At 39.1% G+C, this 22,349-nt stretch overlaps 1 protein-coding gene across 2 annotated transcripts in view; it reads left to right on the top strand.

The window, feature by feature from the left end:
• grin2ca (glutamate receptor, ionotropic, N-methyl D-aspartate 2Ca) overlaps positions 1–22,349 on the top strand; it is a 91,314-nt gene that overhangs the window by 10,210 nt on the left and 58,755 nt on the right. The gene's annotated exons all lie outside the window — the stretch shown is intronic.

Below are 22,349 nucleotides of genomic sequence, written 5' to 3'. Positions count from 1 at the left end.
TTGATACACAATTGTATTTGTATTTAAAAAACACAAAATCTCTGCAGTTGATACACAATTTTATTTGTATTTAAAAAACACAAAATCTCTGCAGTTGATACACAATTTTATTTGTATTTAAAAAACACAAAATCTCTGCAGTTGATACACAATTTTATTTGTATTTAAAAAACACAAAATCTCTGCAGTTGATACACAATTGTATTTGTATTTAAAAAACACAAAATCTCTGCAGTAGATACACAATTTTATTTGTATTTAAAAAACACAAAATCTCTGCAGTTGATACACAATTTTATTTGTATTTAAAAAACACAAAATCTCTGCAGTTGATACACAATTGTATTTGTATTTAAAAAACACAAAATCTCTGCAGTAGATACACAATTTTATTTGTATTTAAAAAACACAAAATCTCTGCAGTTGATACACAATTGTATTTGTATTTAAAAAACACAAAATCTCTGCAGTTGATACACAATTGTATTTGTATTTAAAAAACACAAAATCTCTGCAGTTGATACACAATTGTATTTGTATTTAAAAAACACAAAATCTCTGCAGTTGATACACAATTGTATTTGTATTTAAAAAACACAAAATCTCTGCAGTTGATACACAATTGTATTTGTATTTAAAAAACACAAAATCTCTGCAGTTGATACACAATTGTATTTGTATTTAAAAAACACAAAATCTCTGCAGTTGATACACAATTTTATTTGTATTTAAAAAACACAAAATCTCTGCAGTTGATACACAATTTTATTTGTATTTAAAAAACACAAAATCTCTGCAGTTGATACACAATTGTATTTGTATTTAAAAAACACAAAATCTCTGCAGTAGATACACAATTGTATTTGTATTTAAAAAACACAAAATCTCTGCAGTAGATACACAATTTTATTTGTATTTAAAAAACACAAAATCTCTGCAGTAGATACACAATTTTATTTGTATTTAAAAAACACAAAATCTCTGCAGTTGATACACAATTTTATTTGTATTTAAAAAACACAAAACCTCCGCAGTAGATACACAATTGTATTTGTATTTAAAAAACACAAAATCTCTGCAGTTGATACACAATTTGTTTTGTGTGGCAAAAACAAAAATAATCTGCAGTTATTTGAGACATAAATTCTCTTCAGCGCCGCTCAAGCATCAGAGGAAATGAAGCCAAAAATGAAAACATGTAAAATGTGATGCTATCCTTATTTCTTATTGTTTTCTTCTCCCTCTAGTGACAGAATAGTGTAACTGCGTCTTAAATCATTGGTTTAGCTGTGTTGCCATTTTCCCTCGTGTACTTAAAGAAGTACTTCTACTGTATATTAAACACTGGCTCGAAAGTATCGAAGAACATCAATAATATGCACTAAAATGTTACTTAGTGTCGCTTTAACGGACATTTTAACCACATTCATGAACACGACACATTAAGACAAAACAAACAAACACATGATGTGAAAAACAAATGTGTTGTTTAAATACATTCGTAATAATTTAGTTATAACTTTTACTTCCTGGTTTAGTTTTAGATGTTTTATTTTTTTTTTCTAGGCCTTTTCTTTCAATATAAATGAAAAAGATGAAATAAATATTACGATGCTGTCATTGGTTGACTATAGATCAAGTGGTGAACCCTGAGAAAAGGCTTTTATTTTGAAGGGGCACTTTGACCTGAACCTTGTGAATCCAGTTAAGAGTGAAACCAGTTTGAAGTCCCTGATGAAACCATGACCCGACGCCTCAGATCCATGAAATCCAAAGATCTGAACGCGGCACCCGGAGTCCCTCGTGGGCCTCGTCTGAAGATCGATAGCGTGATCGGTTTAGCTCTGATCTCGCTGGACTCCACAGTACTTGTGGCGCGACTGCTTGAGGACCGACCCTCTGAACCGAGGCTGCCAGCGCGAGCAGACGAGCGCGGCGCTGCCAGGAGATTTAAAGTGTTTGCCGTCGGCCTGTTTTGCATCTTAAGGCTCTGCGGTGGCTTATAATGAACGTAACGAGCTGCTGGAGCGACCGGGAGCAGACCGACGACTCCAGGAATCAGGACGTGGCCTCGTGTCAGGATCTTCGGAACGTCGCTGACGGGAGTTTGAATCGTGTTCCGCGTTCGAGTCGCTCGTTAACCGAGCGCCGGTTTCCGAGATCGTGTCGGATCCAACGCCGTCTCTGGATCTGGTTTCTACGACCTCTCGGACCCCAGGGCCGCGTTAGAGGGGGTGACGGCATCGTCCCCCCCACCGGTCTCTATCCTGGGTCAACCCCGGGTCTCCTAGGACGTACCCGGAGTACCTCTCCAGGGAAGACGTCCTGAAAGGATGCAAAGAGGTTCTACTTCGAGTCTCAGAGTCACCGATCCACGTGTACCTGAAGGTCACTACTCAAAGTCTGTGGCCACAAGTGAGGGTAGAAATGCCTTTTGGCTCAGCTCTTATTTCACCTGATTTAAGTCTCCTTTGCCTTTTTTTCACGAAAATGGCAAATTCGAATTATCGGATTGCTGGGGTTTTTTCCCGATCTATAGCTACTGTATTCCCCAGATTTGTCTTTTGCTCCAAAATACTTGACCTTGACCAAAGAACTTCCGAAGCTTCCCTCCCCATCCGTAGATTCCTCAAGACTGCCAACCGTTTTACCGAATTTTCAAACATCGGAAGAACAGAATAAGTGTTTTTCATACGCGACAGTTTGTCCTTTTTGTCGTGGATGTTTCACGTCAAATGTTTCAGACATTGTCCAAAGACTCGGATCAATCACGTGACGCCCCTAGACCTGGACTTTTAGGCTTCAGGTGTGAACCCGAGTTAAGTCACATGTTGGTATTTCTTAGAACCAATCCAAGGGTAACCCGAGCTAATGAGTCCGACTTGTGTGGCGCCCCCTACTGCCCGGGAACACTGCGGCGAACCCTCTGTGGCGTGACGAAGTGATGCTGCTGTTGATGCCGCAGTGTCGCGTTAATGACCTTGATGGTGAAGACGTGACAAAGGTTTTATCTTTACAGCTGCGAGGATTCACCGCTCAAAGGAACAATCTAAACGCAGCAACAATCTAAATGCAGGAACAAATTAAACGCAGGAACAATCTAAATGCAGGAACAATCTAAATGCAGGAACAAATTTAACGCAGCAACAATCTATACGCGGGAACAATCTAAACGCAGCAACAATCTATACGCGGGAACAATCTAAACGCAGCAACAATCTATACGCGGGAACAATCTAAACGCAGCAACAATCTAAATACAGCAACAATCTAAACGCAGCAACAATCTAAACGCATGAACAATCTAAACGCAGCAACAATCTAAACACAGGAACAATCTAAACGCAGCAACAATCTAAACACAGGAACAATCTAAACACAGCAACAATCTAAACGCAGGAACAATCTAAACGCAGCAACAATCTAAACGCAGCAACAATCTAAATGCAGGAACAATCTAAACGCAGCAACAATCCAAACGCAGCAACAATCTAAACGCAGCAACAATCTAAACGCAGCAACAATCTAAACACAGGAACAATCTAAACGCAGCAACAATCTAAACGCAGGAACAATCTAAACGCAGGAACAATCTAAATGCAGGAACAAATTAAACGCAGGAACAATCTAAATGCAGGAACAAATTAAACGCAGGAACAATCTAAATGCAGGAACAATCTAAACGCAGGAACAATCTAAATGCAGGAACAAATTTAACGCAGCAACAATCTATACGCGGGAACAATCTAAACGCAGCAACAATCTATACGCGGGAACAATCTAAACGCAGCAACAATCTATACGCGGGAACAATCTAAAAACAGCAACAATCTAAATACAGCAACAATCTAAACGCAGCAACAATCTAAACGCATGAACAATCTAAACGCAGCAACAATCTAAACACAGGAACAATCTAAACGCAGCAACAATCTAAACACAGGAACAATCTAAACACAGCAACAATCTAAACGCAGGAACAATCTAAACGCAGCAACAATCTAAACGCAGCAACAATCTAAATGCAGGAACAATCTAAACGCAGCAACAATCCAAACGCAGCAACAATCTAAACGCAGCAACAATCTAAACGCAGCAACAATCTAAACACAGGAACAATCTAAACGCAGCAACAATCTAAACGCAGGAACAATCTAAACGCAGGAACAATCTAAATGCAGGAACAAATTAAACGCAGGAACAATCTAAATGCAGGAACAAATTAAACGCAGGAACAATCTAAATGCAGGAACAATCTAAACGCAGGAACAATCTAAATGCAGGAACAAATTTAACGCAGCAACAATCTAAACGCAGGAACAATCTAAACGCAGCAACAATCTAAACGCAGCAACAATCTAAACGCAGGAACAATCTAAACGCAGCAACAATCTAAACACAGGAACAATCTAAACGCAGGAACAATCTAAACGCAGCAACAATCTAAACGCAGCAACAATCTAAACGCAGGAACAATCTAAATGCAGCAACAATCTAAACGCAGCAACAATCCAAACGCAGCAACAATCTAAACGCAGCAACAATCCAAACGCAGCAACAATCTAAACGCAGCAACAATCCAAACGCAGCAACAATCTAAACGCAGCAACAATCTAAACGCAGCAACAATCTAAACGCAGCAACAATCTAAACGCAGCAACAATCTAAACACATCAACCATCTAAACGCAGCAAAAATCTAAACGCAGGAACAATCTAAACACAGGAACAATCTAAATGCAGGAACAAATTTAACGCAGCAACAATCTAAACACAGCAACAATCTAAACACAGGAACAATCTAAACGCAGCAACAATCTAAACACAGCAACAATCTAAACACAGGAACAATCTAAACACAGCAACAATCTAAACGCAGGAACAATCTAAACGCAGCAACAATCTAAACGCAGGAACAATCTAAACGCAGGAACAATCTAAACACAGGAACAATCTAAATGCAGGAACAAATTTAACGCAGCAACAATCTAAACACAGCAACAATCTAAACACAGGAACAATCTAAACGCAGCAACAATCTAAACACAGGAACAATCCAAACGCAGCAAAAATCTAAACACAGGAACAATCTAAATGCAGCAACAATCTAAACGCAGCAACAATCTAAACGCAGCAACAATCTAAACGCAGCAACAATCTAAATACAGCAACAATCTAAACGCAGGAACAATCTAAACGCAGGAACAATCTAAACGCAGAAACAATCTAAACGCAGCAACAATCTAAACGCAGCAACAATCCAAACGCAGCAACAATCCAAACGCAGCAACAATCTAAACGCAGCAACAATCTAAACGCAGCAAAAATCTAAACGCAGGAACAATATAAACGCAGCAACAATCCAAACACAGCAACAATCTAAACGCAGGAACAATCTAAACGCAGCAACAATCCAAACGCAGCAACAATCTAAACGCAGGAACAATCTAAACGCAGCAACAATCTAAACGCAGCAACAATCTAAGCACATCAACCATCTAAACGCAGCAACAATCTAAACACAGGAACAATCTAAACGCAGCAACAATCTAAACACAGGAACAATCTAAACGCAGCAACAATCTAAACACAGGAACAATCTAAACGCAGCAACAATCTAAACACACGAACAATCTAAACGCAGCAACAATCTAAACACAGGAACAATCTAAACACAGCAACAATCTAAACGCAGGAACAATCTAAACACAGGAACAATCTAAACGCAGGAACAATCTAAACGCAGGAACAATCTAAACGCAGCAACAATCTAAACGCAGGAACAATCTAAACGCAGCAACAATCTAAACGCAGCAACAATCTAAACGCAGGAACAATCTAAACGCAGCAACAATCTAAACACAGGAATAATCTAAACGCAGCAACAATCTAAACGCAGCAACAATCTAAACGCAAACACAATCTAAACACAGGAACAATCTAAACGCAGCAACAATCTAAACGCAGCAACAATCTAAACGCAGGAACAATATAAACGCAGGAACAATCTAAACGCAGCAACAATCTAAACGCTGGAACAATCTAAACGCAGCAACAATCTAAACGCAGCAACAATCTAAACACATCAACAATCTAAACGCAGCAACAATCTAAACGGAGCAACAATCTAAACGCAGCAACAATCTAAACGCAGCAACAATCTAAACGGAGCAACAATCTAAACGGAGCAACAATCTAAACGCAGCAACTATCTAAACACAGCAACAATCCAAACACAGTTACAATCTAAACGCAGAAACAATCTAAATACAGCAACAATCTAAATGCAGCAACAATCCAAACACATCAACAATCTAAACGCAGCAACAATCTAAACGCAGCAACAATCCAAACACAGTTACAATCTAAACACAGCAACAATCTAAACGCAGCAACAATCCAAACACATCAACAATCTAAACACAGGAACAATCTAAATGCAGGAACAAATTTAACGCAGCAACAATCTAAACACAGCAACAATCTAAACACAAAAACAATCTAAACGCAGCAACAATCTAAACACAGGAACAATCTAAACGCAGCAAAAATCTAAACACAGGAACAATCTAAACACAGGAACAATCTAAACGCAGCAACAATCTAAACGCAGGAACAATCTAAACGCAGCAACAATCTAAACACAGGAACAATCTAAACTCAGCAAAAATCTAAACACAGGAACAATCTAAACACAGGAACAATCTAAACGCAGCAACAATCTAAACACAGGAACAATCTAAACGTAGCAACAATCGAAACGCAGCAACAATCTAAACGCAGGAACAATCTAAACGCAGCAACAATCTAAACGCAGGAACAATCTAAACGCATCAACAATCTAAACGCAGCAACAATCTAAACACAGCAACAATCGAAACACAGAAACAATCTAAACGCTGCAACAATCTAAACACAGGAACAATCTAAACACAGCAAAATCTAAACACAGGAACAATCTAAACACAGGAACAATCTAAACGCAGCAACAATCTAAACGCAGGAACAATCTAAACGCAGCAACAATCTAAACACAGGAACAATCTAAACGCAGCAAAAATCTAAACACAGGAACAATCTAAACACAGGAACAATCTAAACGCAGCAACAATCTAAACGCAGCAAAAATCTAAACGCAGGAACAATCTAAACGCAGCAACAATCCAAACACAGCAACAATCTAAACGCAGGAACAATCTAAACGCAGCAACAATCCAAACGCAGCAACAATCTAAACGCAGGAACAATCTAAACGCAGCAACAATCTAAACGCAGCAACAATCTAAACACATCAACCATCTAAACGCAGCAACAATCTAAACACAGGAACAATCTAAACGCAGCAACAATCTAAACACAGGAACAATCTAAACGCAGCAACAATCTAAACACAGGAACAATCTAAACGCAGCAACAATCTAAACACACGAACAATCTAAACGCAGCAACAATCTAAACACAGGAACAATCTAAACACAGCAACAATCTAAACGCAGCAACAATCTAAACGCAGGAACAATCTAAACGCTGCAACAATCTAAACGCAGGAACAATCTAAACGCAGCAACAATCTAAACGCAGGAAAAATCTAAACGCAGCAACAATCTAAACGCAGCAACAATCTAAACGCAGGAACAATCTAAACGCAGCAACAATCTAAACACAGGAATAATCTAAACGCAGCAACAATCTAAACGCAGCAACAATCTAAACGCAGCAACAATCTAAACACAGCAACAATCTAAACGCAGCAACAATCCAAACGCAGCAACAATCTAAACGCAGGAACAATATAAACGCAGGAACAATCCAAACGCAGCAACAATCTAAACGCAGGAACAATCTAAATGCAGCAACAATCTAAACGCAGCAACAATCTAAACACATCAACAATCTAAACGCAGCAACAATCTAAACACAGGAACAATCTAAACGCAGCAAAAATCTAAACACAGGAACAATCTAAACGCAGCAACAATCTAAACGGAGCAACAATCTAAACACAGCAACAATCTAAACGCAGCAACAATCTAAACACATCAACAATCTAAACGGAGCAACAATCTAAACGCAGCAACAATCTAAACGCAGCAACAATCTAAATACAGCAACAATCTAAACGGAGCAACAATCTAAACGCAGCAACTATCTAAACACAGCAACAATCCAAACACAGTTACAATCTAAACGCAGAAACAATCTAAACACAGCAACAATCTAAATACAGCAACAATCCAAACACATCAACAATCTAAACGCAGCAACAATCTAAACACAGCAACAATCCAAACACATCAACAATCTAAACGCAGCAACAATCTAAACGCAGCAACAATCCAAACACAGTTACAATCTAAACACAGCAACAATCTAAACGCAGCAACAATCCAAACACAGTTACAATCTAAACACAGCAACAATCTAAACGCAGCAACAATCCAAACACAGTTACAATCTAAACACAGCAACAATCTAAAAGCAGCAACAATCCAAACACAGTTACAATCTAAACACAGTTACAATCTAAACGCAGAAACAATCTAAATACAGCAACAATCTAAATGCAGCAACAATCCAAACACATCAACAATCTAAACGCAGCAACAATCTAAACGCAGCAACAATCCAAACACAGCAACAATCTAAACACAGCAACAATCTAAACACAAAAACAATCTAAACGCAGCAACAATCTAAACACAGCAACAATCTAAACACAGCAACAATCTAAACACAAAAAAAATCTAAACGCAGCAACAATCTAAACACAGGAACAATCTAAACGCAGCAAAAATCTAAACACAGGAACAATCTAAACACAGGAACAATCTAAACGCAGCAACAATCTAAACGCAGGAACAATCTAAACGCAGCAACAATCTAAACACAGGAACAATCTAAACGCAGCAAAAATCTAAACACAGGAACAATCTAAACGCAGCAAAAATCTAAACACAGGAACAATCTAAACACAGGAACAATCTAAACGCAGCAACAATCTAAACACAGGAACAATCTAAACGCAGCAACAATCTAAACGCAGCAACAATCTAAACACAGGAACAATCTAAACGCAGCAACAATCTAAACGCAGGAACAATCTAAACGCATCAACAATCAAAACGCAGCAACAATCTAAACACAGCAACAATCGAAACACAGAAACAATCTAAACGCTGCAACAATCTAAACACAGGAACAATCTAAACGCAGCAAAAATCTAAACACAGGAACAATCTAAACACAGGAACAATCTAAACGCAGCAACAATCTAAACGCAGGAACAATCTAAACACAGGAACAATCTAAACGCAGCAAAAATCTAAACACAGGAACAATCTAAACACAGGAACAATCTAAACACAGGAACAATCTAAACGCAGCAACAATCTAAACGCAGCAACAATCTAAACGCAGGAACAATCTAAACGCAGGAACAATCTATACGCAGGAACAATCTAAACGCAGGAACAATCTAAACGCAGCAACAATCTAAACGCAGCAACAATCCAAACACAGGAACAACCTAAACGCAGCAACAATCTAAACGCAGCAACAATCTAAACGCAGCAACAATCTAAACGCAGGAACAATATAAACCGGGAACAATCTAAACGCAGCAACAATCTAAACGCAGGAACAATCTAAACGCAGCAACAATCTAAACGGAGCAACAATCTAAACACATCAACAATCTAAACACATCAACAATCTAAACGCAGCAACAATCTAAACGGAGCAACAATCTAAACGCAGCAACAATCTAAATGCAGCAACAATCTAAACACATCAACAATCTAAATGCAGCAAAATACTAAACGGAGCAACAATCTAAACGCAGCAACAATCCAAACACAGTTACAATCTAAACACAGCAACAATCTAAACGCAGCAACAATCTAAATACAGCAACAATCTAAACGGAGAAACAATCTAAACACAGCAACAATCTAAACGCAGCAACAATCTAAACGCAGCAACAATCTAAACGCAGCAACAATCTAAACGCAGGAACAATATAAACCGGGAACAATCTAAACGCAGCAACAATCTAAACGCAGGAACAATCTAAACGCAGCAACAATCTAAACGCAGCAACAATCTAAACACATCAACAATCTAAACACATCAACAATCTAAACGCAGCAACAATCTAAACGGAGCAACAATCTAAACGCAGCAACAATCTAAACGCAGCAACAATCTAAACACATCAACAATCTAAACGCAGCAAAATACTAAACGGAGCAACAATCTAAACGCAGCAACAATCCAAACACAGTTACAATCTAAACACAGCAACAATCTAAACGCAGCAACAATCTAAATACAGCAACAATCTAAACGGAGAAACAATCTAAACGCAGCAAATATCTAAGCGCAGCAACAATCCAAACACAGTTACAATCTAAACGCAGAAACAATCTAAATACAGCAACAATCTAAATGCAGCAACAATCCAAACACATCAACAATCTAAACGCAGCAACAATCTTAACGCAGCAACAATCGAAACACAGTTACAATCTAAACACAGCAACAATCCAAACACATCAACAATCTTAACACAGGAACAATCTAAAGGCAGGAACAATCTAAACGCAGCAACAATCTAAACACAGGAACAATCTAAACGCAGCAACAATCTAAACGCAGGAACAATCTAAACACAGGAACAATCTAAACACAGGAACAATCTAAACACAGGAACAATCTAAATGCAGCAACAATCCAAACACATCAACAATCTTAACACAGGAACAATCTAAAGGCAGGAACAATCTAAACGCAGCAACAATCTAAACACAGGAACAATCTAAACGCAGCAACAATCTAAATGCAGCAACAATCCAAACACATCAACAATCTTAACACAGGAACAATCTAAAGGCAGGAACAATCTAAACGCAGCAACAATCTAAACACAGGAACAATCTAAACGCAGCAACAATCTAAACGCAGCAACAATCTAAACACAGGAACAATCTAAACACAGGAACAATCTAAACACAGCAACAATCTAAACACAGCAACAATCTAAACGCAGCAACAATCTAAACGCAGCAACAATCTAAACGCAGGAACAATCTATACGCAGGAACAATCTAAACGCAGGAACAATCTAAACGCAGCAACAATCTAAACGCAGCAACAATCTAAACCCAGGAACAATCTAAACGCAGCAACAATCTAAAAACAGCAACAATCTAAACGCAGCAACAATCTAAACGCAGCAACAATCTAAACGCAGCAACAATCTAAACGCAGCAACAATCTAAACGCAGCAACAATCTAAACGCAGCAACAATCTAAACGCAGCAACAATCTAAACGCAGCAACAATCTAAACGCAGGAACAATCTAAACGCAGCAACAATCTAAACGCAGCAACAATCTAAACGCAGCAACAATCTAAAAACAGCAACAATCTAAACGCAGCAACAATCTAAACGCAGCAACAATCTAAACGCAGCAACAATCTAAACGCAGCAACAATCTAAACACAGGAACAATCTAAACGCAGCAACAATCTAAACGCAGCAACAATCTAAACCCAGGAACAATCTAAACGCAGCAACAATCTAAAAACAGCAACAATCTAAACGCAGCAACAATCTAAACGCAGCAACAATCTAAACGCAGGAACAATCTAAACGCAGCAACAATCTAAACGCAGCAACAATCTAAACGCAGGAACAATCTATACGCAGGAACAATCTAAACGCAGCAACAATCTAAAAACAGCAACAATCTAAACGCAGCAACAATCTAAACGCAGCAACAATCTAAACGCAGCAACAATCTAAACGCAGGAACAATCTAAACGCAGGAACAATCTATACGCAGGAACAATCTAAACGCAGGAACAATCTAAACGCAGCAACAATCTAAACGCAGCAACAATCCAAACACAGGAACAACCTAAACGCAGCAACAATCTAAACGCAGCAACAATCTAAACGCAGCAACAATCTAAACGCAGGAACAATATAAACCGGGAACAATCTAAACGCAGCAACAATCTAAACGCAGGAACAATCTAAACGCAGCAACAATCTAAACGGAGCAACAATCTAAACACATCAACAATCTAAACACATCAACAATCTAAACGCAGCAACAATCTAAACGGAGCAACAATCTAAACGCAGCAACAATCTAAATGCAGCAACAATCTAAACACATCAACAATCTAAATGCAGCAAAATACTAAACGGAGCAACAATCTAAACGCAGCAACAATCCAAACACAGTTACAATCTAAACACAGCAACAATCTAAACGCAGCAACAATCTAAATACAGCAACAATCTAAACGGAGAAACAATCTAAACACAGCAACAATCTAAACGCAGCAACAATCTAAACGCAGCAACAATCTAAACGCAGCAACAATCTAAACGCAGGAACAATATAAACCGGGAACAATCTAAACGCAGCAACAATCTAAACGCAGGAACAATCTAAACGCAGCAACAATCTAAACGCAGCAACAATCTAAACACATCAACAATCTAAACACATCAACAATCTAAACGCAGCAACAATCTAAACGGAGCAACAATCTAAACGCAGCAACAATCTAAACGCAGCAACAATCTAAACACATCAACAATCTAAACGCAGCAAAATACTAAACGGAGCAACAATCTAAACGCAGCAACAATCCAAACACAGTTACAATCTAAACACAGCAACAATCTAAACGCAGCAACAATCTAAATACAGCAACAATCTAAACGGAGAAACAATCTAAACGCAGCAAATATCTAAGCGCAGCAACAATCCAAACACAGTTACAATCTAAACGCAGAAACAATCTAAATACAGCAACAATCTAAATGCAGCAACAATCCAAACACATCAACAATCTAAACGCAGCAACAATCTTAACGCAGCAACAATCGAAACACAGTTACAATCTAAACACAGCAACAATCCAAACACATCAACAATCTTAACACAGGAACAATCTAAAGGCAGGAACAATCTAAACGCAGCAACAATCTAAACACAGGAACAATCTAAACGCAGCAACAATCTAAACGCAGGAACAATCTAAACACAGGAACAATCTAAACACAGGAACAATCTAAACACAGGAACAATCTAAATGCAGCAACAATCCAAACACATCAACAATCTTAACACAGGAACAATCTAAAGGCAGCAACAATCTAAACGCAGCAACAATCTAAACACAGGAACAATCTAAACGCAGCAACAATCTAAATGCAGCAACAATCCAAACACATCAACAATCTTAACACAGGAACAATCTAAAGGCAGGAACAATCTAAACGCAGCAACAATCTAAACACAGGAACAATCTAAACGCAGCAACAATCTAAACGCAGCAACAATCTAAACACAGGAACAATCTAAACACAGGAACAATCTAAACACAGCAACAATCTAAACACAGCAACAATCTAAACGCAGCAACAATCTAAACGCAGCAACAATCTAAACGCAGGAACAATCTATACGCAGGAACAATCTAAACGCAGGAACAATCTAAACGCAGCAACAATCTAAACGCAGCAACAATCTAAACCCAGGAACAATCTAAACGCAGCAACAATCTAAAAACAGCAACAATCTAAACGCAGCAACAATCTAAACGCAGCAACAATCTAAACGCAGCAACAATCTAAACGCAGCAACAATCTAAACGCAGCAACAATCTAAACGCAGCAACAATCTAAACGCAGCAACAATCTAAACGCAGCAACAATCTAAACGCAGCAACAATCTAAACGCAGCAACAATCTAAAAACAGCAACAATCTAAACGCAGCAACAATCTAAACGCAGCAACAATCTAAACGCAGCAACAATCTAAACGCAGCAACAATCTAAACACAGGAACAATCTAAACGCAGCAACAATCTAAACGCAGCAACAATCTAAACCCAGGAACAATCTAAACGCAGCAACAATCTAAAAACAGCAACAATCTAAACGCAGCAACAATCTAAACGCAGCAACAATCTAAACGCAGGAACAATCTAAACGCAGCAACAATCTAAACGCAGCAACAATCTAAACGCAGGAACAATCTATACGCAGGAACAATCTAAACGCAGCAACAATCTAAAAACAGCAACAATCTAAACGCAGCAACAATCTAAACGCAGCAACAATCTAAACGCAGCAACAATCTAAACGCAGGAACAATCTAAACGCAGGAACAATCTAAACGCAGGAACAATCTAAACGCAGCAACAATCTGAAAACAGCAACAATCTAAACACAGCAACAATCTAAACGCAGCAACAATCTAAACACAGCAACAATCTAAACGCAGCAACAATCTGAAAACAGCAACAATCTAAACACAGCAACAATCTAAACACAGGAACAATCTAAACACAGGAACAATCTAAACACAGCAACAATCTAAACACAGCAACAATCTAAACGCAGCAACAATCTAAACGCAGCAACAATCTAAACGCAGGAACAATCTATACGCAGGAACAATCTAAACGCAGGAACAATCTAAACGCAGCAACACTCTAAACGCAGCAACAATCTAAACCCAGGAACAATCTAAACGCAGCAACAATCTAAAAACAGCAACAATCTAAACGCAGCAACAATCTAAACGCAGCAACAATCTAAACGCAGCAACAATCTAAACGCAGCAACAATCTAAACGCAGCAACAATCTAAACGCAGCAACAATCTAAACGCAGCAACAATCTAAACGCAGCAACAATCTAAACGCAGGAACAATCTAAACGCAGCAACAATCTAAACGCAGCAACAATCTAAACGCAGCAACAATCTAAAAACAGCAACAATCTAAACGCAGCAACAATCTAAACGCAGCAACAATCTAAACGCAGCAACAATCTAAACGCAGCAACAATCTAAACACAGGAACAATCTAAACGCAGCAACAATCTAAACGCAGCAACAATCTAAACCCAGGAACAATCTAAACGCAGCAACAATCTAAAAACAGCAACAATCTAAACGCAGCAACAATCTAAACGCAGCAACAATCTAAACGCAGGAACAATCTAAACGCAGCAACAATCTAAACGCAGCAACAATCTAAACGCAGGAACAATCTATACGCAGGAACAATCTAAACGCAGGAACAATCTAAACGCAGCAACAATCTGAAAACAGCAACAATCTAAACACAGCAACAATCTAAACGCAGCAACAATCTAAACACAGCAACAATCTAACCGCAGCAACAATCTAAAAACAGCAACAATCTAAACGCAGCAACAATCTAAGGCTCTCCTGCTGATGGAAGCTGACGGCAGCATATGAAGCCGCAGAAGGAAACAGAATTAAGAGACGAGCGTAGAACACGAGTTATGACTTTTATCAACCAGGTTTCCTCTCGTCCTTCCAGTGTTGAAGTAAAAACTGCTGCGTCGGCAGAATTCTAACATATGAGCAAACATTACTGGCTACGTTTACAAAAGTCTTGATGTTCCTCATGTTCGACAGTATCTTCATGAGCTCGAAACTAACCTTCACTTCACTTGAGAGAGTATTTCTGGAAAAAGAAGAACATTTAATACATTTAATACAGAAAATTATTCTTTTTTTCTTTTAATAAAGTCGCATGTTTTGGTACAAATTTTTTTTTTTCATGTTCAAAGAAAATTAAATGATATAATAAAACATAACAGTTATGTTTACATAATTAAAATATATATATATATTTTTAGAATTATCTTAATGAAAATATCGATACTGTGATATATCAAAATATATTTCTATGTACTGCATACTGTACCAACATTAGACAACTCTGTATCCATTTTTAAAACAGAAGAAAAGTTAAAATTTGTATGTTTTACTGCAGTTTTTCAGTTCAATAAGGTGTTTAAAATAAACTCATTCGATTTTTATTTTATTTTATTAACATTAACATGTAGATATTCTTAGCGTTTGTTCATTTTAGGGTTGCTACTTAAACTTCCAGCCACTAGATGGCAGCAGGCATTACATCCTGAGCATTGAAATCCTGGCCATGACTGAGGACGAGAGGATACAGTGATGACTGAGGACTAGAGGATACAGGGATGACTGAGGACTAGAGGATACAGGGATGACTGAGGACTAGAGGATACAGTGATGACTGAGGACGAGAGGATACAGTGGTGACTGAGGACGAGAGGATACAGGGATGAATGAGGATGAGAGGAGACAGTGATGACTGAGGACAAGAGGATACAGTGATGACTGAGGACGAGAGCATACAGGGATGACTGAGGACGAGTGGATACAGTGATGACTGAGGACAAGAGGATACAGTGATGACTGAGGACGAGAGGATACAGTGATGACTGAGGACAAGAGGATACAGTGATGACTGAGGACAAGAGGATACAGTGATGACTGAGGACGAGAGGATACAGGGATGACTGAGGACGAGTGGATACAGTGATGACTGAGGACGAGAGGATACAGTGATGACTGAGGACGAGAGGATACAGTGATGACTGAGGACGAGAGGATACAGTGATGACTGAGGACGAGAGGATACAGTGATGACTGAGGACGAGAGGATACAGTGATGACTGAGGACAAGAGGAGACAGTGATGACTGAGGACAAGAGGAGACAGTGATGACTGAGGACAAGAGGATACAATGATGACTGAGGACGAGAGGATACAATGATGACTGAGGATGAGAGGATACAGTGATGATTGGTGTTTGGATATATTTTGGTTTAAAAAAAACAAAAGCAGTTACGACTTCGTCAAGAGTCATGTGGTCTGTAAATACTACAACATCAGGGTCAAGTACTCAACAATATTACAAGCATATCCTTGTTACTACAGTATTACTGTAAATTGTATCGTTGTATCCTGATGGTATCAACAGGTTCTTGATGATACACAAACTCTACTATTCTTACTGCAAGGTGGTCATGATTTTATAGTCGTACGTTTGTTTGCTTTTTCTGTGAAAATTCCATTAATAATGAAAATTATTGTATTTATTTGTGTGACATGAGCTCCTTGGTGGAGGTATGTGTCATCTCGGTGCTTTCTAGTTAACTTTTAACGTATTCTTTTTTGACACAGAACTTCCCAGTTTTGGGTGAGTCTAATATATTAATTAAAAATAATACAAAAATTTGACCAGCGTGAATCTTATCTTTTTTGTTCTCCTCTCGTCACGGAACCATCGCGCCGAGAACAAAGAGTGAAAGTCTAAATCCCGGGCGGTCGCAGGAAGACCCAGGGGGCGCTGTGGTACCGGAGCCGCCGCTTCTTTTGCATCAGCGTTGCGTGACCGTGACGGACGAGGAGAGGCTCTAATGAGCGCTTAACGTGTTTCATCACGGCGCTTTGAAAGTTTCCGGCGCCGCCGTCATCACTCCGGGGACCAGAAGCATCTCCTTGACCGCGAGTCTGCGAACCTTTGTGTCAGGAGTCCGAGATCAGATGTGAGGTCCTGCTGAGGCGGCGGGTTTGAGACGCGCTAGCATGAGACGCAGCAGATCTCGCTGTTTCACGACATGAGCAACGAAATGTCAGATTACGACGTAAATACCTGGAGATAAACGTGAAAATATTGATCTTTTGACTTTAATTCTTTAATTTCAGCGTCAATCACTGACTTCTCTGTAAAAACTTCATGTTTTAAGGTGTTTCGCCTCACAGCGAGAAGGTTGCTGGTTCAATTCCAGGCCGAGGCAACTCGTGACCTTTCTGTGTGTAGTTAGTATGTTCTCCTCGTGTTGTGTGGGTTTACTCCGGACACTCCGGTTTCCTCCCACAGTCCAAAAACATACAGAGGTTGATTGAGAACTTGGGAGAAATTATCCGTAGGTATGAGTGTGTGTGTGAATGGTTGTATATATATGAGTGTGTGTGTGAATGGTTGTCTGTCTTTGTGTGTCCTGAGACAGACTGGCATCCTGTCCAGGGTGTCCCCTGCCTCTCACCCTATGAAGCTGGGATAGACTCCTGTCTCCCCACAACCACCATAAGGGATAAAGCGCTAGAAAATGAATGAATAAATGAACTTCAAATGCTGAGAATTTTATTTAAATATGTTTTTATTTTCTTGAATACTTTTCTTTGGAATAATTGAATTTGAATTTGTTTGTTTTTTTTAAATAGTTTGTACATTTAACAAGTTTAACATTAGACAACTCTGTATCCATTTTTAAAACAGAAGAAAAGTTAAAATTTGTATGTTTTACTGCAGTTTTTCAGTTCAATAAGGTGTTTAAAATAAACTCATTCGATTTTTATTTTATTAACATTAACATGTAGATATTCTTAGCGTTTGTTCATTTTAGTGTTGCTACTTAAACTTCCAGCCGCTAGATGGCAGCAGGCATTACATCCTGAGCATTGAAATCCTGGCCATGACTGAGGACGAGAGGATACAGTGATGACTGAGGTACAGTTTGATTTTCTAACTCCGTTAGTTCAAAAATACATTTTCCAAATTCAATATTTTTTCATTTGTAGCTTTTAAAATTCAATGTAAAAAGATCCAACATTCAGCCAATCACAGGACACGCAGGCGATCACATGACAACTTGATTTTGAGTGTTAAAAAAAGCAGTTCAAAGCTTAAATTAAAAACTACCTTAAAAACACATTCCATATTGCCATGAATTTAATATACTTCAATAGTTTTTTTTAATCTTTTCCTTCATTTTGTTTGAATCTTTCTTACTTTTTAAAACATTTAACAAGATCATCTTCTGTAACTTTGAGTTTTTTTCTCTAAAATAAATCTTAAAAACGAGGAAAGATATTTTCCATGAATCTCGTTGAAATGTTTTCTATTATTACTTAGAAAACATTTATTTGTTGATTTGTTTTAAAACAACTACTGATGATTTATAGTAGAAATGTTTTGTCACTTTATTAATTAATCTGGAAATAGTTTTTGTAGTTTTTGCAAAAGTATTTTAGCTTCAGTTTCCAGGTGTGTCTCGTGGTTCTTCAGAAACGCTACTAGATGTTCGAGCCTCCATGTTTGTCTTGGTTGTGTGCAGACGTGACGCGTCGCTCGGACACGTTGAGGAAACAAGTGCCTGTCAGGCGCCGTTATTGATGACTCACTCGTTGTTGGCTCTAATCCTGCGCGTCGACCTTCACGGCGTCTCAGGTGTTTTTCTGGAGGTCGCGGCGCGCGGAGGTCGCGGCGCGCGGAGGTCGCGGCGCGCTTCTGCATGTGGACCACGTAGCGCCGTCGTCGAGGCATTAACCCTAAACCGTCGCCGTGCTGTCGCAGCTAAAAACCCGCGGTCGGTGTCATTGACGAGCGGCTTCGGCGACTAATCAGTTCACGAGATGATTTACGAGGCGCTCGCCAGTGAATGGCGGCGCAGGCGTGTGTGAAGTCTGTTTGCATGTGACAGGAAACACAATCGTAACTTCACAGACCACCTGGAAGGTCATTCCTGCGACTGCGAAGTACCGTTCTTGGGAAAGTTGCAGGTTCTGTTTGAGCGTCCGCCGACCCCCCCCTCGATATCGTACATATGTACCTCGGCACCGACAACTACATGACTTTGGCGGATCTTTGTCTCCTTCTGGAACCATGGCCACAACTTTACGTTTACTTCCTGTCTTTCATATGCCTTCGTGAGGCGATGTTTATCTTCACGACTCTACGCTACTGTCCTGTAAACCTCTGGGTTTCCAGTTCCTGAAACAGTATTCAGGGATTTTAGTAAGTTAGAAACGGCACAGTTGAAGTTGTCTTTGGGAGTCACTGGAAAGTATCCGATCAGAAATTAGTACCGTATTTTCCGGACTATAAGTGGCTCCGGAGCACAAGTCGCTCCAGACATAAAATGCATAATAAAGAAGTAAAAACATATATAAGTCGCACTGGAGTATAAGTCACATTTTTGGGGGAAATTAATTTGATAAAATCCAAGAACAGACATGTGATCTTGAAAGACAATTAAAATAAAACTAGAGGCAACAACAGAATAATGTTACGTTACATGAAGTGAGAACCTGGTATGTTAACATAACATATGAAGAGTTATTCAGAGAACTATAGCATAAATAACATGCTAACAGAAGATGCGGCGCTTCCTCTTCTACGTGGAAATGATCAACACAGGCCTAGAGCGCCCTCTTGTGGTTTAGTGTGAGAATAACATGTGAAATGATATACCGATAATAATGTGGTAATAATTTCATACATAAGTCGCTCCAGAGTATAAGTCGTACCCCCGGAAAAACTATGAAAAAAACTCTGACTTATAGTCCGAAAGATACGGTAGATACGAAGTACAGTTTATGTTGAGAAGGTTGATAAAGGTTTAGCTGTTTTGGATCCGTGGAGACCTAAGATGGTGGCATCACTGGTCTTCACTGAACCAATGTTTTGAAGCCGCCGGTGCTCACACCCATCTGGGAAATACACTCTTCCAATGTGGACTAAATTCTGTCAAGAGGTGGCGCTCACGCCGCCTGATTTATACTTTTTCGATGCAACCACGCCGCTTATTATAAAATTAAGAAATAAATGTCACCTCCGACATCCGAATGTCTTAGAACTGCTCTACAAAAATGATTTTCAATGCAGTAAAGTCTGTTTTTTTTAAACTACTGGTCTTTGGACTCACAGCCTCAAGTGGTCACTAAATGGACTTCGACTTTTTCCACTTTTTGCAATGGTTTCACTGTCTAAAGCTGTATGACACAGAGGAATTCTGACGTGCTCTAGTAGAAGAACTCACATTTCTCGGATCCGGCTCGAGTTGGAACTACAACTACTTTGTGTTCTATTAGCGACAAACTTTCCACCCAGTGACACATGATGGAAAGTGCGACAGTTAAAGCTTCTAATCCATGCATTTGTTTCTTCTCGTCTGGACTATTGTAACAGTTTGTTTTCATGTCTAAACAAGAAGGATTGTCTCGCCTGCAGTTGATTCAGAACTCTGAGCTGCTCTAGTAGAAGAACTCACATTTCTCCTTCAAACTCTTCACTGGCTTCCAGTTTCTTTCAGGATCATTTTAAAATTCTGGTTCTTACTTTCACATCTATTCATGGTCAGACCTTCCATCAGTGATCTGATCCAGACTTACACCCCAGCTCGGGCTCTGAGGTCTGTGGATCAGAATCTACTGATGGTTCCTGAACTTCTGGACCAGAGGAGAGAAATCCTTCCAGACTGTTTGGAACCATCTCTGTGTTTGATGATCTACTGACTCCTTCAAGAAACATCTGTGTTTGATGATCTACTGACTCCTTCAAGAAACATCTGTGTTTGATGATCTTCTGACTCCTTCAAGAAACATCTGTGTTTGATGATCTTCTGACTCCTTCAAGAAACATCTGTGTTTGATGATCTACTGACTCCTTCAAGAAACATCTGTGTTTGATGATCTACTGACTCCTTCAAGAAACATCTGTGTTTGATGATCTACTGACTCCTTCAAGAAACATCTGTGTTTGATGATCTACTGACTCCTTCAAGAAACATCTGTGTTTGATGATCTACTGACTCCTTCAAGAAACATGTGTGTTTGATGATCTACTGACTCCTTCAAGAAACATCTGTGTTTGATGATCTACTGACTCCTTCAAGAAACATCTGTGTTTGATGATCTACTGACTCCTTTAAGAAACATCTGTGTTTGATGATCTACTGACTCCTTCAAGAAACATCTGTGTTTGATGATCTACTGACTCCTTCAAGAAACATGTGTGTTTGATGATCTACTGACTCCTTCAAGAAACATCTGTGTTTGATGATCTACTGACTCCTTCAAGAAACATCTGTGTTTGATGATCTACTGACTCCTTCAAGAAACATCTTAAGACGTTTTTATTTGTTCAGGTTTTTCCTTGATTTTCTGAGACTCTTGTGTTCGTCTCAGTATTATCTTGATCTTTAAAGTATATATTTTATTGAATATTGTTTTGATTGTTTAAGCGCTTTGTGACCCTGGTCTGTAAAGGGCTTTAAAAATATAAATTACTTACTTACAGTGTTGGACCGAGAATGTAAGAAAACTAGACGAGACAATAAGATTTGCGGATGCTGAGGCTCAAGTCAGTTTAAAAGCTTAAATGGTTTTTGTGAGATTCTTGTTGTGTACTCGGTTCTGGCAACGACTTGATCTGCTCCTGCGGGTCATACTGTAAATATTGCATAATCGTGTCCCTTAAGTTCTGAAAGCAAGTTTTTCGGACTGTGACCCTGGAGTTAATAATAATACTGCACAAGTTGAAGCCAGTTTTTTTTTTGTAGTCATAGCACAGCCCAGTGACACGCAGCAGCCAAATCTCCTGATACATTTGTACGCCACAATCAAGCCTCGGGCAGTGACGCCTGGCAGGGATTACGAGAGGGATTACGATATATTCACCCCGT

This window comes from Callionymus lyra, chromosome 15 (assembly GCF_982586985.1).
Source record: "Callionymus lyra chromosome 15, fCalLyr1.hap1.1, whole genome shotgun sequence".
NCBI lineage: Eukaryota > Metazoa > Chordata > Actinopteri > Syngnathiformes > Callionymidae > Callionymus > Callionymus lyra.
This window is presented reverse-complemented; position numbering and strand designations above follow the sequence as displayed.